The following is a 16,489-nucleotide window of genomic DNA, read 5'->3' as shown; positions in this document are numbered from 1 at the left end:
TTTCGCCTCCATCGAAATTCAACCGCCGCGGCCGGGATCGAACCCGCGTCTTTCGGGTCAGCAGTACAGCGCCGTAGCCACTCAGCCACCGCGGCGGCTACGGGTGATAAAGTCATTTCTGTGCTTCATTACACGCTCTCGGTGCACGCTCATCCGACAAAGGCCGTCCAGCCTGTTGTTTGTCATCGTTGAGCGTAGCCAGGTTTTCACTCTCCTCATTGTCCTGAAGGAGCGCTCGACCGTACATTTAGTACTGGCAAAGACAGGGCCACCTCAGTGGCTTTTGCAACAGCGGGTAATAATTTCTTTACCTGATGTAGAAGCTCGCAGTAAGTTATTTCTGATGGCTCCCCAGTTTTGTTGCATCACATCTCGTACCAAGAGATGGCCTCTTCCTTGAAGTTGTCGATGCCGTAAAAGCATTGAAGTTCTTCGGCGAGGGCAGCGAACTCAACACGGTTCAAGTGCTTCATTTTTAATGGATGCAGCTAGAGAAGTTTGAAGCTTCTCTCATTGCTTTCAGAAAAGCGCCGACCTAAAGAAGCAGTGAGTGAGTCCAAGTATGGCACATATATTGCCACACGCTAGTATTCCCCCGGCGACTGAAAACCGTAGTTCTCTCGGTGGGCCTGACGAGAAACTTGTATTGGTACAGGTATCACCACATTTAGGTGATTGGCTGCCTCCCTTGCTGCATTCATGATTGAAGATAACTCTACAGCGTTTGTCCGGTGGCCGCGAAAAAAACGTTGCAGCTCAGTGATGTGGTCATGCACAGAATGGAAGCCCATGGATACACCTTGCAGAACGTTCGTAATTGGTTCGAGCCGAGCGCTGTACCTTCCTACAGTGTGCAAGAAGACGATGAAAGATGAGATTTTGTTGCGCAGTAGAGGATGTGAGCTCGTTGTCTAGTTACAGCGTTCGAGCATGATTCCGTTGACGCGAGCCTCTCCAGTGCCGGAAATGCATAAAGATAGGACACGTGAGTAGTGTGGGCAATTTGCCCATCGTGTGCCCGCGGTGTACTCAGCCACACAGCGGCGATTCTTGCCGGGCAACAGTTCTTACGTGTGCCAATTGCCGCGGCCGTCATGACGCTGCCTCAAAAGATTGTCCTCGCCTGACAAGGGAAAGTGCGACACTCTAACAAATGACGAGACAATTCCAGACACAGAGAAGCTGCCGCTAAGGTGCGACGACGTCGTCGCCCTCGTCACAGACCTTCTAAAAGTGTAACGAGCATTGGAAAGGATCTTCCAAGAATTTCCGCAACTTGTCCTGCCCCTCCGCATAATACTTTAAGGATTGGGAGCAATATGACTGGCAAGACACAGACGGCTGTCGCAGACGGGCCTTGGCTATCCCTGCCTGAGCTACACACACCCGCAGTGACCAAGCAGGTATTGCGAACTCAGAGTCCCAAGACCATTGCTAATCAAGCACAAATCACAACTCCGGTCCAAGACCGGGACCGGCAAGTGACTTGGCCACCGCTACCGAAGCACCCACCCCGGCACCGCGCACCCAGTGTGTTGAGCCTACTGCTGCTGGTCGGGTAGTAGATCAGCAACCGGACCAGGTCGCAGACGAGCAAGTGATTGCAATGCTAAAGCCAATCGTGAATGCCATGCGTGTGCTGCTTTCCAGCATGCACATGCCAGCTGCACATAATGCACTGCAGATGCTGTATTTGTTGAATCCAGTGCTTGCAGTTGTCCAATAGCTGGCACAACGCATCCTCCAGCCTCATCCTTCAGAGAATAATTCCGATGCTTACGTTGTCATCAACATTATCAGCTTCAACGGCCAGCAGCCTTTCTTGAGACTGAAACGTCAGCACTGCCTTGTGATGGAGGGCCCTCGATCTGTTAATTCCACTCAAGTCGCAGCAGTCGGCAGCCGTTAGTGTGTGCTGGCTACATCTGCGGCGGCCTGTTACTTACAGTGCTTATGTCATTGCCTGTCGTGCTTGCTACGGACCGCATTTCTCTACTTATTCTTTTACGCTCCCCTCATCCCTCTCCCCCAGTGCAGGGTAGCCAACCGGAACATTTTGCTGGTTAACCTCCCTGCCTTTCCTCGACCACTTCTCTCTGCATTTGTGAATTTTCCAGGTAGCACCAAAACATTATAGCAATGTTAATTTTTGTTTCGTCGAACATTAACTCAATGCTCTTAATGTATTTGTAAGGCCGATGCTTGTTTGGGCTAGATTCATTTTTATTAGTGTATGACGCTTACCCCGCAGAAGATAGAGCAACGCCACTCTGCCGGAGACGAGCCTGACAAGGATCCACCCAAATGGTTTTTCATTGTAAAAAGATGCACGTGCTGGGAAACATGTGGCCGGTGGGAAGGTGGTCGGAATCATTTACTGGCTGCCGCCGTTGTGGCGAGGCCTCTCAAGCCAGAGGGGCACTCAGCCGAATGCACATTCCCTATGGTTGCCGGTTCGGTGGCCGGCGTACGAACGTATCCTGATTATAGCGAGCGACGAAGGCGAAAACAAGATGCCCTGTGCACTGTCTGCCTCCGTGTCGCTATCTCTCTAGAGATCAAAGAAACAGACACCCATCTCAAGACGGCTCGATACACATGCTCGCCGGTGACCCTGTATACATGCAACAGGTCGCCCTTCAGCAGACCTAACGATGGCGTCGTTTGAAAACGGCCGAACGACGCGTGCCCGGAAGCGGAACTTCGCAGGTGTGACCCAAAGCATGGAAGCGGGGCTGCTTTTACTCTTTTGGCTGAGCGCACCACAGCCCCTGGCGTGCGGCGCTTTCAGGGACGTTTTCGCCATTAACGCAGCCATCACTCACGGTCCGAGTGAGGAGGCGCGTCGCAGTAGCACTCAGGGCGAGGATGACGGCGGTGATGTGAGGGGGGGGGGAACTCGGATGCCTTTTCAGGAAAGAGGGATCTTGTATTTAGTTACGGTGTACGAACATACTGCCCCGTGTATTCAGTTTTACTTTGGTTTGTGTTATTGGCCGGGCGCTTGGTTTGAGGCTGTAATGTGGCGGCCGCATCGAAAGCAGCATCTGCTTGTTGTCGGTCCCATCGGCTCCCTGTCAAGTCGCTTACTCGCTGGTCATTAAGAGCGTCCTGGCGTTTGCCCGCGCCCGTTCTCGAAGAGTGCCGGCTATGCTTTATGGCCGTCATTTTTCCCTCTTTTGCCGCTCCATATGATTTTACTCGTTCTCTCCGAAGCCTAGCTGTGGCGTTCCTTTATACTTGTTTTCATTACGTACAGTACGGAAAAAGTGCGCGGGTCTCCATTTTTGGTGTCTCTCAAATACTTTTTATATGAGAAAAACGTTGCTCCTTCCCTTTTCTCCGGCAAATCATACCGCAGAGGCACTGCAGCTGTTTTCATGGCAGTGTGGCTTTGTGGGTGTTTACACTGTATAAATTCGTCCGAAGCGCTTGCCAATCGTTTTCATAACCAGAAAATGAAGCAAAGCATACATTCTTACATATTACACTCTTCCATTATTAAAAAAGCTTATTTAATTGATTATCCTATTTTGATAGGTGTCCATACACAAAATTTATTTGCGGTTGCATTTATGTAGGACCAAAATAATTATATGGTCCTACATAAATTCGTTGAAATGGATCGCATATTGACACTATTTGCCTCGGCTTTCAGTGCACTACAAGCGTACAAGCTTTTTGAGGGGCGGATTTATATAGGCACGGTTTGGGTGCCGGGCTGGTCGAAATTTCGTCATTTCAGCAAGGAGTGTCTACAAGCAAATGTGACGCCACAGGAAGGAGCCACACTTTTCTTTCTAAGCGTGGTGGCCTAGACTTCTTCCTAAATGTAGCCGGCAATTTATGAGAAGCGGAAGTTCTCGCGATAATACCACGTGAGTCTCTATGTTCAAGATAGAAAACCTCAAGCGTTCCTCTCAGAATTGTTCGCTATCTTGAGCCTGTTATTCTTTCACTGCCATGCCAACACCAGCAAGATTACGTCATAGTGTGCAGAGAGCAAAGTTTGCTTGCACTCAAAAGTTTGCTTGCAAACATCCGCACAAACTTGCTCAAGAACAAAAAAGACCCCTCCCTCCCTGCCCCAAGAAAAAAAAGACTGAGGGACGTCACAGCCAGCTGACTGCTTGCAAATTCATACACGATATAGAAATAATTACCTTCGTCGTTCCCAAAGGCAAGTCGCAGACTTTCGGCAGGGAATCGGTGTACTACGCAGCAGTGACGAACCAAATTTTCCAGCGTTGCAGCCCGCTGCTGAACTGATCGCACTTACGGAATGCTCCTATCGCCTCCAACTTCTGGGCAATTCTAATATGCTGCAGCATGTTCTTCCGCTTAGTGAAGACCTTGTAGCCGACGCTGAAACGTCTATAACGATCAGGATTGTCATGATGTGTCACGGTCACCGCGATCAGGTTGATGTTGACCCTCGTTGGGACACTGTCGCCATTCCGGACAGAAGCATGGCAGCGAGAGCAGGACGCGCGCGCTCTGAAAATGTTGGGAACTAAAAAAAATCCAAGGAAAGCATTTTTGGTCCTAATCGGACATGACGTCATTCAAAATCACTTGACCAATGACGTCACACGTCACACATGTGAAGTCATGTTTTTTTGACCAATAAGCGTTTCCAGCCTACCTGCCCGCAAACGCTTGTGCCCGTTGCGTGCGCACGCTGTGGTTTGTAGCGTGCGTACGCCCGTTAGACGCTGCGAGATACGTAGCGTTCTGCGCATGCGAAGTCGTTGCCCGCAGAGTCGCTGCGTACGCTAGCTCACTGCGTACGCCCAACTAAAAGTGTCTAGTGTCTAGTCGCGGTGGCTCAGTTTTTACGGCTTTAGGGTGTTGAGCACGAGCACGCAGGGTAGAATGGCCGCAGCGGCGACCGCGTTTCATGACAGGCGAAGCGCTTAAAACCCCCGTGTGCTGCCCGGTGTCAGTGCTTGCGGTCAAGAACCCAGATGGTCGAAATTAAGGCACAGCAATGGCTTTTTTCGACGCATACAGTCACTGAGTGAAAACGTATCCAGTGACTCGATGAACCCTCGATGTAGCCTACAGTTGTAGATGGCGGGGGTGACAGTGCGGGCCACATCGCGACGGTGCGCCGTGCCACGCGTCTGCGCAGCGGCCGACGCTGACGCAGGGAGGAGTGGCACTTGATCCGCGGCATGACCGACTGCGCCGAATATTTTCATTCTAGTCGCAACATGTGAAACGGGCCGTAGACAGACTTCGGCCCGGCCAATTATCAAATACTGGCTTTTGCTAAAGTTGAGGGCCGCGCCAGACACCCTGCTGTAGACAATTCGATTGACGGCCTCCTGGGGGTCGCCACATTGCACGCTGGGCATCCCACGCTAGCGCATCCCATGTTTGCATCCTACGCTAGCGTATTGGAAGCGGGATCGGAATCGCTTTGCAGCAGCCCAGACAGGAGGCGTTTCGACATGCGAAGGCCCCACAAGCGACATCTCTCGAATAAAGTGATATATGTTCTTCCCCAAAAGCCGTTACCTTTATTGTCATGCTGCCTGGGAGCTGAAGGCCGTGCACGCCAGGGTTTTTAACGATGGCACAGTGGTAGGATCTAAGGTCCATGCGGACAGCAGAGATCAGACGGAACAGCCCTACCTCACGAGTGACGGGGGAGGGGAGCTCACCGAACCCTCTCTAGGCGCAGTGCTGTGTTACCCTCGTACGCCGTGCAAACGAGCTGATGGAGACCTACAGGAAACCTGGAGACCTGAAGGGCGCTAAATATGCACCCGCGTGCGAGGAGCGCAAACACCTTTTCCTGTTCCAAGAAAACCGGGAGATCGCTTGCCAACTGCCCCTCAGTGTAGTCGAAGTTGTCACGTGTAAGAAACGACAGTCAGTGAATTTCTCTTCCCCGCACGGAGAGCAGGCCTAATGGTTACGGATGAGCGTTGCCGTCTCACCCATCAAGCTCCGAACCACAATGGTTGCAGAAGCCTTCTAATCAGCGTTAACAAGTGTCATTCGCCTTCGCTTTTGCGGCAGAGGGGACTCCGTGTGTCGTTCGGGGATAAGGACAACTCGTCAAGCTCGTAAACTGGAAGGGATATCAAAACACTGGAAGCATCGGCGCAGAACGGATTTTAAAGGCGAACCTAGTCTGTCTCAGCACGCCGAATACAATTTAACCCGTAGCCCGTCCCGACGAGGAGTCGATATAAGTTTCATAGAATCTAGGAGAGGTTTCATCTCATCTGTAGTGGGAAGTGCACTTAGCGCATCACGCACCTCAGAGGCCAGTTGCCGCAACACCATCATCATTGGATGTGCTGCGATAGCCCCGGCATCTACGGGCGTCTCATTGCGCCATATATCCTCGAAATGGGCAAGTAATCCCGCCGAATCTCGAAACCTGTGACGACACAGCATGCTATTAGCCGAGCTACCACGAGCTTCGAACGTAGCGGCATCTTGCAAAGCGTAGCATCTCGGGCTGGGCATACGGGCGACGCCGACAACGCCCTGCCGCTGCGGAGAGGGATGAAGGCGTGCACAATGAGGCGTTGGTACTGACTCTGCACTTCGTCATACCAAGCGGGCATGAGCGAAGTTTGGAAGTTTGTCCACTGGACAACTCGAAGTTTCGCAGCTGTGTCTGCCAGGTCATCTGACAGGCCACGGCGCAACACGCGGCCCTCCACTGAGCAACACAAGCGATATAATTCTTTCAGCGCCTACCACGTACCGTGCTGCGGCCAACCAGGGAAGCGCGCAGAGCACGTGATAGGCTCGCGTGCGAAAGCGATTTGTACAGCATGAGGAAATCAAGAAAGAAAAACTGCATTTAATTCAGAGCACACCATAGGCCCCCCAGGACCCCACTGCACGCAAGTGTTTATGTTGCGAGTGGAAATCGAGAAGTCTTTGAGTGGAGATCAAGATGCCACGGTCGACTTGTTTCAAAATTAGGGGAAGAAAGCGGGAGCATTGCTGGCCGGTGGCCATGTCTGTAGGTACGCTGTAAGTAGGTACGCAGGCAGAAAGCGCCCGAGCCACAGTATATGCGTGGTCCAGCCTTCTGGCGACGACTCATAATGCCATGTCCAACAAAACTGTGAGCTGTGCATCAAAGTTCAAGAGATTTCCAGCTTGCTAGCCCCTGTCAAGCCCTTGCACAACACTATTGGTGTCAAGAATGCATCTAAAATTGATGCCCGTCCGTCAAAAAATGGATGTGGATTAGCTCAGCTAATCAAGGATATGCAAAGCGAAATCTCTCAGCTTTCATTGTGTTCATTGGCGTTGCCGTTGACAACGTTCTAGATTTTGAGGAAAAAAGGGCGCATAGCTGGCTCCCTGGGCCAGTGTACGCCGTTAATCGCTCTTTGAAATACGTTGCCGTGGTGATAGAGAGATGTAGGCTGCATGCATTAGCGCTGACAACATTTTTAGGGAAAGGAAATGGGGCAGTATCTGTCTCACATATCGGCAGACACCTGAACTGCGCCGTAAGGGAAGGGATAAAAGAGGGAGTGAAAGAAGAAAGGAAGAAAGAGGTGCCGTAGTGGAGGGTTCCGGAATATGAAGCATTATATACGCCGCAGCGTTCATTGGGTGACCAACCTCTTGCGATGTCATTACCTGCCACCTGCCAGGGTGGGCGCGCTGCGTATATCCAGTGTGCGGAACGCTATCAGAGCAGGCTTTTGGAGTTGGACAACAATTCCAGCCCCGCCGCGGTGGCTCAGTGGTTAGGGCGCTCGACTACTGATCCGGAGTTCACGGGTTCTTACCCGACCGCGGCGGCTGCGTTTTTATGGAGGAAAAACGCTAAGGCGCCCGTGTGCTGTGCGATGTCAGTGCACGTTAAAGATCCCCAGGTGGTCGAAATTATTCCGGAGCCCTCCTCTACGGCACCTATTCTTCCTTTCTTATTTCGCTCCCTCCTTTATCCCTTCCCTTACGGCGCGGTTCAGGTGTCCAAAGATATATGAGACAGATACTGCGCCATTTCCTTTCCCCAAAAAACCAATTATTATTATTAACAATTCCACGTACATGAAAGCGAGGTTTAGCTATCCACTCACCCAGGGAGCCAGTTGTGCGCCTTTTGGGAAAATGAATGGCCTCTGCAACGTTGTCAACGCCAAAGAATCTCGAGAGGGACGGCGGCTCACTTGTTTTCTTTGGTTTTTGAGTAAAGGAAATGGCGCAGCAACCGTCTCACATATGTCGGTGGACACCCGAACCGTGCAGTAAGGGAAGGGATAAAGGAGGGAGGGAAAGAAGAAATGAAGGAAGAGGAAATAGAAAGTTGAATTTTGAGGAAAGCCGCGCCGCAGCGGTGGAACGCTCTAGTGGCGCATGCGCTGACTAGCGACGCTAACCCGAAATGCGCTGCTGACTCGCATACTGTTGCTTTCGCTACAAAAACATTGAAATTACTGTGACTCGCATTATTGGATGCCTAAATTTGTATACTTATCTATATTTGAAACTGCGACACGATACAAGAGCATTCACACTAGGCAATTGCAGGCAGTGAACAAAAGGAGCACTCGAGTACAGTGGATTAAGTGACCGTTTCTGGCACTGAAGATGAAACTTCAACGCCTGTTCGGACTTATTGCTTTTCTTTGTGCAGGATATGCAATCTCATCCAAATAGAACTTGTTACACTGAATACGAAACCTGCAACGCTAGGTAGTCTATGAGAAGACACTGTAGTGATATCGAATTCGAGCTTGATACCGCAGCCGTTCCTTCATGCCGTGCTAGAGAACATGGAAATGTGCGCTTGTTGTGAGCGTAACTTCTCTTTAACTAGGTAATACATTCAAGTTGTGCATAGTAAATTCAAGATGGTTTTTTGCGTTTCTTCGGAGGGGCACCGGACCTCTCCAAACTTGAATTCGACGGAGTGTTGAAGGAGCAGACGATGATTGATGCCAGATGATGGAGACAAAGAGAAAATATATTTACAGGATGTACAAGGGCAAACTGCGTTACAAGTTGAGTCACACAGACGGTCAAGCTGTAACTGACAAAGAATATTCTCACACAGAGAAACACTCTCTACAAGCCCTTACTCATCGACGCGAGGTTAGAGTCTAGGGTTGCAGAATTACCTGCCACTGCACGGAGCCTCTAGCTCAACTAGACAAGACTGCCCTCCAATGTTTTTGCATGCAATATTAAAGCTTATGCAAACAAAGAATTTAGGGCAGTCATATTTCGAGTCCCGCCCTATGCTTCGATAACCAATGGAGGTAGCCACAGCCCCTGAAGGTTGGGCCCAACTTCGAGCCCGGGGCTTGGCTAGAAAAAAAAGAAACACATACAGAAAACATTCTGAAAACTCTCCCCGGGGAGAGTTCTCGCCCTTAGTGCTTGATGCTTTCCCCTTCCCTGCCGCACCCGCGCGTCGCCTCTCGAAGGATGAAGCGTTTTTTTTCCAGCTAATTGGCGGGACCACTAATCCACTGGCTCGCCGCAGGAATGTGAGACTGCGGAGACCCGCGACGCTTCGGTGCCATCGAGCATGCCAAAAAAAGGGGCCCATCGCGGAATGCGAGGTGGTTCGCATTCCGCCGCCGTGGGAATGCTGCCTAAGACCAAGCGGCACCACGTGCTCGTTGTGTGCGCCTCGCATGCTTTCCTGTTGCGCTTAACAAAGCCAGGTGTCTTCGGCCGTCACAGCTGTGCTGTCAAGCAGCCAGTGCCTCCTGCGCCTTTGCCACTGCTTGCGGGGGAGGGGGAAAGGCACGCGGATAGAGGGAATTCGGTGCTTCACTGAGAGCTCTCCAGGTAGACCGGAGGCCCGCAGTGACTGCAAGCTAGGGGAATGAAAAAATGTACGCGTTGATGAAGCGCGGCCTTACAGGCATGTGGCGCACTGACACAGCTGAATCACAACTCAACAACACCTTAGTCTGCTAACTTAGCTGTTAGGTAGAGCAGCTTCAAAAGCAATCAGTATAAATACGGGATGTGGCTTTTTGAATAACCACCTGCTGCAACTGCGCCGTTTTGTGTTTTGTCCTCGCCCGATTTTCACGAAAAATGAAAATGAAAGTTGGTTTTTGAGGAAAGGAAACGACGCAGTAACTGTCTCACATATCCAGCTGCACTCCCGAATCTACGCCATCTATAGCGCGAGACCACGGCTTTCACACGTGCTACATTTACACGCGCATCAGGAGTCAACAGCATGTCTCGTAGCCAGCCTTCGCCACGCACCGCCACTGTATTGCACGTTTTTGATGCGCTACGCGTTTGGAAACCTGGCCGAATTAGCTGTGAGGAAAGTAAAGGAGATGTAACTGTCTCACTTCTCGGTTGGCACCTGAACCGGTCTGTATAGGAAGGAATGGAGGAGGCAGTGAAAGAAGAGAATGAAAGATGCGCCGTTGTAGAGGGCTTCAGATAAATTCAGACAGCTTCCTGGGCTGCAAGCTGGGAGCTTCGTAAACACGGTCAGGGCATATCATGTTCAAAAAGATGAGAGAGAAAACGATAGTGCAAGCACTGTGGGACGAGAGGGACCCTCAACCACGTAATCTGGGAATACGCCAGCTCTCAAGGCGCTAAAGCAAATATAAATTAAGAGAAACCTGGGAAGCCAGGCCTGCTGCGGAGCGAGGTCTCTGCTCATCAGCCCGCCGCTGTGGCCCGCTGTGACCCGCCGCGGTGGCTCAGTGGTTAGTGCGCTCGGCTACTGATCCGCAGTTCCCGGGTTCGAACCCGACCGCGGCGGCTGCGTTTTTATGGAGGCAAAACGCTAAGGCGCCCGTGTGCTGTGCGATATCAGTGCACGTTAAAGATCCCCACGTGGTCGAAATTATTCCGGAGCCCTCCACTACGGCACCTCTCTCTTGCTTTCTTCTTTCACTCCCTCTTTTATCGTTTCCCTTACGGCGCGGTTCAGGTGTCCAAGGATATATGAGACAGATACTGCGCCATTTTCTTTCCCCCAAAACCTATTATTATTATTATTATGCTCCACAGCAACAAGCCATCCGCCTGGCGGAAGAAGCCGCGAGGAGTCAACACCTCTTTGCCTGCTTCTAATCGCGGGGGTCCCGGCCCGGTCACCCAGGCCTGCGTGCCGGGGAGGGGGAGTAGGGGGCCTCCTTATCTGGTGGAAAATAAAGTTGGTATCATCATCATTATCATCATCATCTAGCCCTAGCTGCGTTCGACATTCACTGTATGCGATTCCAACGAGAGATCACTTTTACACGACGGAGCACATAGCAGACAGGTTTGAGGAGCGGAATTTCTGCAAGCGTATGCAAATTCAGGACTTAAGGATGCCTCTACAACTTCCAATGCGTGCCCTGTCTCCTTTCCTTGGAGTACCTCGTGGGCTGGAGTCCAGATTAGGTTAATTAGCTCTGCCGGTGTCGGGCCGGCAGTCAGAATTTTGACTGTTTCGGCAGATACCCTACCTGCGCTGTTGTTCCGCGGATAGCCGATTTGAAATCAGTTATAATCACTCGGCCATTCTGTTGAGTTAAGGCCAGCGTAATGGCTACCTCCTCAGCAGCTGTTGCGTTCCACTGTCGGGTGCTGCAGCATGAGACTCGGCCTCCACCCTCCCTGGTTGCTAGTGCTACGAAACCTGTTCTGCCTTAGTATTCCGCCGCGTCCGTGTAAACCACGTCCAGTCTGTTGGCTAGTCTTTACAGCTAAAGCTTTACTGGCCGCGAACTTGCGATTTCGCCGTGGCGGTGCTCCGAGGAGGCACATGACGTCACAACACGCACCTCGCCACGGGACCGAACCGGTCTGGCCGGGCGGGCGGCGGCTGGCAGCGGCGCACTCGGCGCGAAATAGAGGCGTGCACTGAGTCTCCAGCCGCCGAACGCTTCGGCGGTCAAACGCAGTTGGAGTATAGAGGGTCTCGCTTTGGCTGACGTGACGTCGCCGTGGAGCGCACGTAGTACGTCGTAGTATAAACGCGCCTTCACAGAGCCTGCTCTTAACCGCTAACCAACGTGTACGGTTGCGGCATCTATGGGAGCCACTGAACCCTCCCCCGCACACTCACTGAGTAAAAAGATAAAACCTGTGCCGAGGCTCAGAATCGAACCGGGACTTTGGCGTTTGAGGTACGGACGCTACCAGTCCGCCACCAGGGCTCAAGTTTTCAGCATGAATAAAGGGGCATCTAGGGAATGCACTCTTTCGATGCAGAAGTCTCCGCGCTTTCGCTACGTATATCCTAACAGAGCTAGGCCATCAGAAATTTTTTCTATAGAGCTTTCGCTCTGTCCTTTCCTCTACCCTCATGGTGTACCGGATGCATGTTCTTTGGTTCTGGTGGGATTTTGATTTTAAAGCGAAAGCTTTACTACTCCAGTCAGCGAGCCATTTCGGCTCGTCGCGCCCAGTGCGATGGCGGACGAACGACCTTGAGCCACGTCGCCTAGCAACGCCGCAGCCGCGCTCTAACAGATGGCGCCGCCGTCGACGATGCTGCCGTCGCCGCTCGCTCCACCAGGTGTGCTCCGCTGGGGTAGAGGGAGAGGAGGTGTCGCCTCGCGGCGGTTATATATATATATATATATATATATATATATATATATATATATATATATATATATATATATATGCGCGCTTTCAGTGTATTGTAGCCGTTATGGAGAGCGCGAAAGAGAAGCACCAACGACAGAATGAAGCGAGGAAGAGAGAACGCGCTCAAGAGATGCCAGAAGAACGCGCCGCGCGACTCGAGAAGCGTCGTAACGAAGATGCGGCTAGAAGAAACGTGCCACGTCCCGGAGTGACTCTTCAATTGCGGGAGACCGGTTTGAGTTCTAGCATCGGAATGAGACGCTGTGTAGACGACGTGCAGAGGAAACGAAACTTTCGCAATTCAGCTAGAGTTAACCAGAGCTAAATCACAGTCAAATTTTTGTTCCTTATGTCTGTTGGGAAACGTCTGTTTGTTCCTTACTTCTGTGTCCGAGCTGCGCTCGAGGTTCGAAGCCTAACTTTTCTAGTATTTTTAGCCCCGAATGGCTACGCAGGAGTCCTTGTTTTTGTGCTACTCTGGTAGTCTAATGAGCTCGTCTAGTGTGTTTGAATTCCCCATGTTAAGAATTTTCCGGGTGGATGTGTACGGGGGGAGGTCCAGGGCAGTTTTGATGCCTTTCGATGGGCTCCGGAAAAATTTCGACAACCTGGAGATCTTTTACATGCAGTGACAACGCATAGCCCCCGGCCGCGGCGGCCGCGTTTCGATGGAGGCGAAACGCAATGGAAACAAATGAAAATTGGTTTTTGGGGAAAGGAAATGGCGCATGATATGCAAGCTCAGAACAATGAAATGCAACTAATAAACCACTAAGAGAACCCCACAAACAAATAAACAAAAAATGGAGGCTACAGCAGCAGCCCACGCACTCCTGTAGTGGCTTTGCGTATGGACATTAGAAAGATCCTTAAAAAAGGATAAAAGGAACACTGTTCAAGATGTGCCAGAGAAACCACACAGAAAATAAGTGTGTACAAGGCAGAGACCAAGAATGAACAAAAATAGTCAAGACAAACAACGAAAGGGTCTATGAAAGGCTTCTGGCGCTGGCACACAGGAGGTCACAAGTTCCATACGCTAAACCCAAAACCTTAAAGGGGCGGAGACATCAAATTTTAGGTTGGAGTGTTCTTAGTTTCAAACATTGCATACTCCCACCCAGCGCGTGATACGTGCTCCGCAATTCAAATATGCACATTAAATATTATCGCATTATTTATACTGAGCCATTTCGGTTTCTGAGTGCAGGGGTGCATTATGACGTCACTCCCGAGGAAGAGCAGCAACCTTGGTCATGTGGGCTCCAAGAGTAGTGACACAGGGACCGCTGCATCGCCTGCTCTCGTACACATGCTGTGCATATCAGGGCCTTTCGAAATGCCGGCTAGTACTGCGATATGCTTTATTTTGGAGTAGTTCCAATTACAAAACAGATATTTGAAATTACAATACAAACATGTTTGCACAAAATGCAGTGATGAAAAGAAACATTTCCTTCCTCTTCATAATTTATCGCATCCTAAAGCTTATTGAGCATCTCAATGAATTAGGGATAATCATGTAGAATGGTACAATTAGTCTGAGCCATAACTGTGTTCAGGAAAAAACATGACAGCTTGACTTTGTAAGCTGCCGAACGACAATCTTTCGGCTTTTCATTTCTCGGCCTTTTGGCGAAGATCATAGCACCAAAGCGCGGCCTTGTGGTAGAGCATCCGCCTCACGTTCGGGAGGTTCTGTGTTTGATTTCCAGTGCTGCCGGGTACCCACCGGTTTTAAGATTTCCCAGCCATGGTGCTGGGCTCATCTAGGGTGAGATGCTTGGGAGAAGGGTCTTCGACCAAACCGTTGCCTTGACGGATTAGAGATAAGTTCCGCCGTCAAGCAACCCTAAATACAACTCGTGCGGTAGAAGCCCATCTTTTTTTAACCCGTCATGCACACCTGCCGGCGCTTGTGAGCCAGCCACAACGGTAGCAAGCAAATACCGCTGCACTTTGCTCGAAGGGGGTTTGGGAGCGGAGAGAGCTATGGCACATCTCTCTTGAGGCTAGAGAAGTGAACGTTGTAAGTTTTGTAACTGGCACAAGGCGAGAGTTTTGAACTGCGGGATTTAACCACGTGGAGACGTTTTTGTGCCCACATTTTACGGGAATTTTTAGGTGCAGGCTATCCTTCCCACGCAGTGCACCCCTGGAGAGCCGAACACTAGGCCGGGGGACCGCCTGTTCTCATTGCATTATTTGGCTGGTGGACCGGAGGCCGCGAGAATCGTACCCATGACCTCCCGTAGCCGAGGCGAGCACTCAAGCATGAGGCCACGGCTGCGGTGGAGATACTCTTGTCACAGTTCAGACACTGAAAAGGCGTATGAAGTGATGTGGCATTGTTGAGAAACATTAATGACACAAAAATCGATGAACAGCAGCTCAAGCTACAAGAAGAGTGAGAGCTTTAACAAGACGACCTCTTCCACACTCTCTTGTGACACCTCCAGCTGTGGAATGCCCCATATGCAGCATTCTTGACGGGACATGGCCCGCTTAACTCTTCTGTATGGGTTTCACCACACTGGAATCCCTGCCCGTAACGGACCCACAGATGCTGGCACATTTCAACTAGGAATCTGTGCAGGAATTTCAGCAGCTGTTTCCCTTCTCACTAGATGAAAATTGCCTGGGTGATCCGGAGTCTTAGATTTGAAAGTTTGTTAAATTTATGCTCACAAGTTTTTGCTTTTATTTTAATGGTTCATAAGAGTGGTGGCCATATGTGCTGACATTACATGTGCTTTCACAAAAGGAACAAACTCTACTTTGAAAAAATTATGAAAATTTTCTTAACGGAACACTTTGCATGCTTTCAGGGGCTTCATACACTGCTCATTGTACTGCAAAATAATATTTGAGGCTTTCAAGAAGGAACCCTTGAACAAGAGCGCTGACAAAGGTTGGTTTGCTCATCACTGAGAAGCACTGCCTTTTACTGCCTTTCCAATGAAGGCACACTCCGGCATCCCTTTCGATAGCAGCAATGCTACAGGACAAGCGCCAAGCGATTTCCACAAAAAGTAACAGTTTTTTACGACCTCGTCATCACAGCTCGAACCGCTGAGAAACTAGCCTCTATTTGTTTCTGCAATAGCCTGCAAGATTGACGAGGCCTGAGAGCAAGATTTACAGATCGATTTTGATGCCACACTGGGGTGGCGTGGCACCTTGCATCAGTATACTGAAAGTGCATGAATTCTGCACATTACTATGACTAAGGCTTATTCCAGAGAAAATACTTTTGAACGTAGCTGTGTCTATTCATATGCACCAGACCAAATTTAATGAGGAGTGTGGCAACCTGTAAAGAACCAACCAGTATATACAATGCTCACTTAATTGAAGACAAGAAAAAGACAGCTAGAACAGACAGGCTGCCATGCCTAATATTCATTAGAAGCAAAAATATGTCATGCCAATAAGAACGGACCGTGTGCTGGACACTCACAGTATCGTTAAAACTCGCAGCAGACCTCTGCGTAAATTTCAGTCCGTCCTTTTCCGAGACTTGACCACTTTCTTGATGGTATCCCTCACAACTCCCCGATTTTTCCAGGTAAACGAAATTCCTCCTCTTGACAATTCTAGGTTGCCAGACACCCTTTAAAACCGTCACAGCCCTTCAAAGAAATACAGTAGAACCTTGCTGTTCTGTTCTTGGTTCGTGTAATCTGCAGTATCACAAAACTAAAAATCCTGGATAACTTTTTGAAACGATTTCCTAGTATACATGTCTATAATGTTGCCAAATTCTGACCATATGATGCATTCAGAGACCTAGAGAAAATGCCAGCCAAGCGAGTCATCATTTTTGGATGCTTTGCCCACATGCAACTGAGCGCTACAAACAAGACGCCGCTGCTGCCCTGCACAAAGGCAAGGACACAAAGCATCTTACGAGCAGCTGCGGCTG

Source organism: Amblyomma americanum, chromosome 1 (genome assembly GCF_052857255.1).
Source record: "Amblyomma americanum isolate KBUSLIRL-KWMA chromosome 1, ASM5285725v1, whole genome shotgun sequence".
Taxonomy (NCBI): domain Eukaryota; kingdom Metazoa; phylum Arthropoda; class Arachnida; order Ixodida; family Ixodidae; genus Amblyomma; species Amblyomma americanum.
This window is presented reverse-complemented; position numbering follows the sequence as displayed.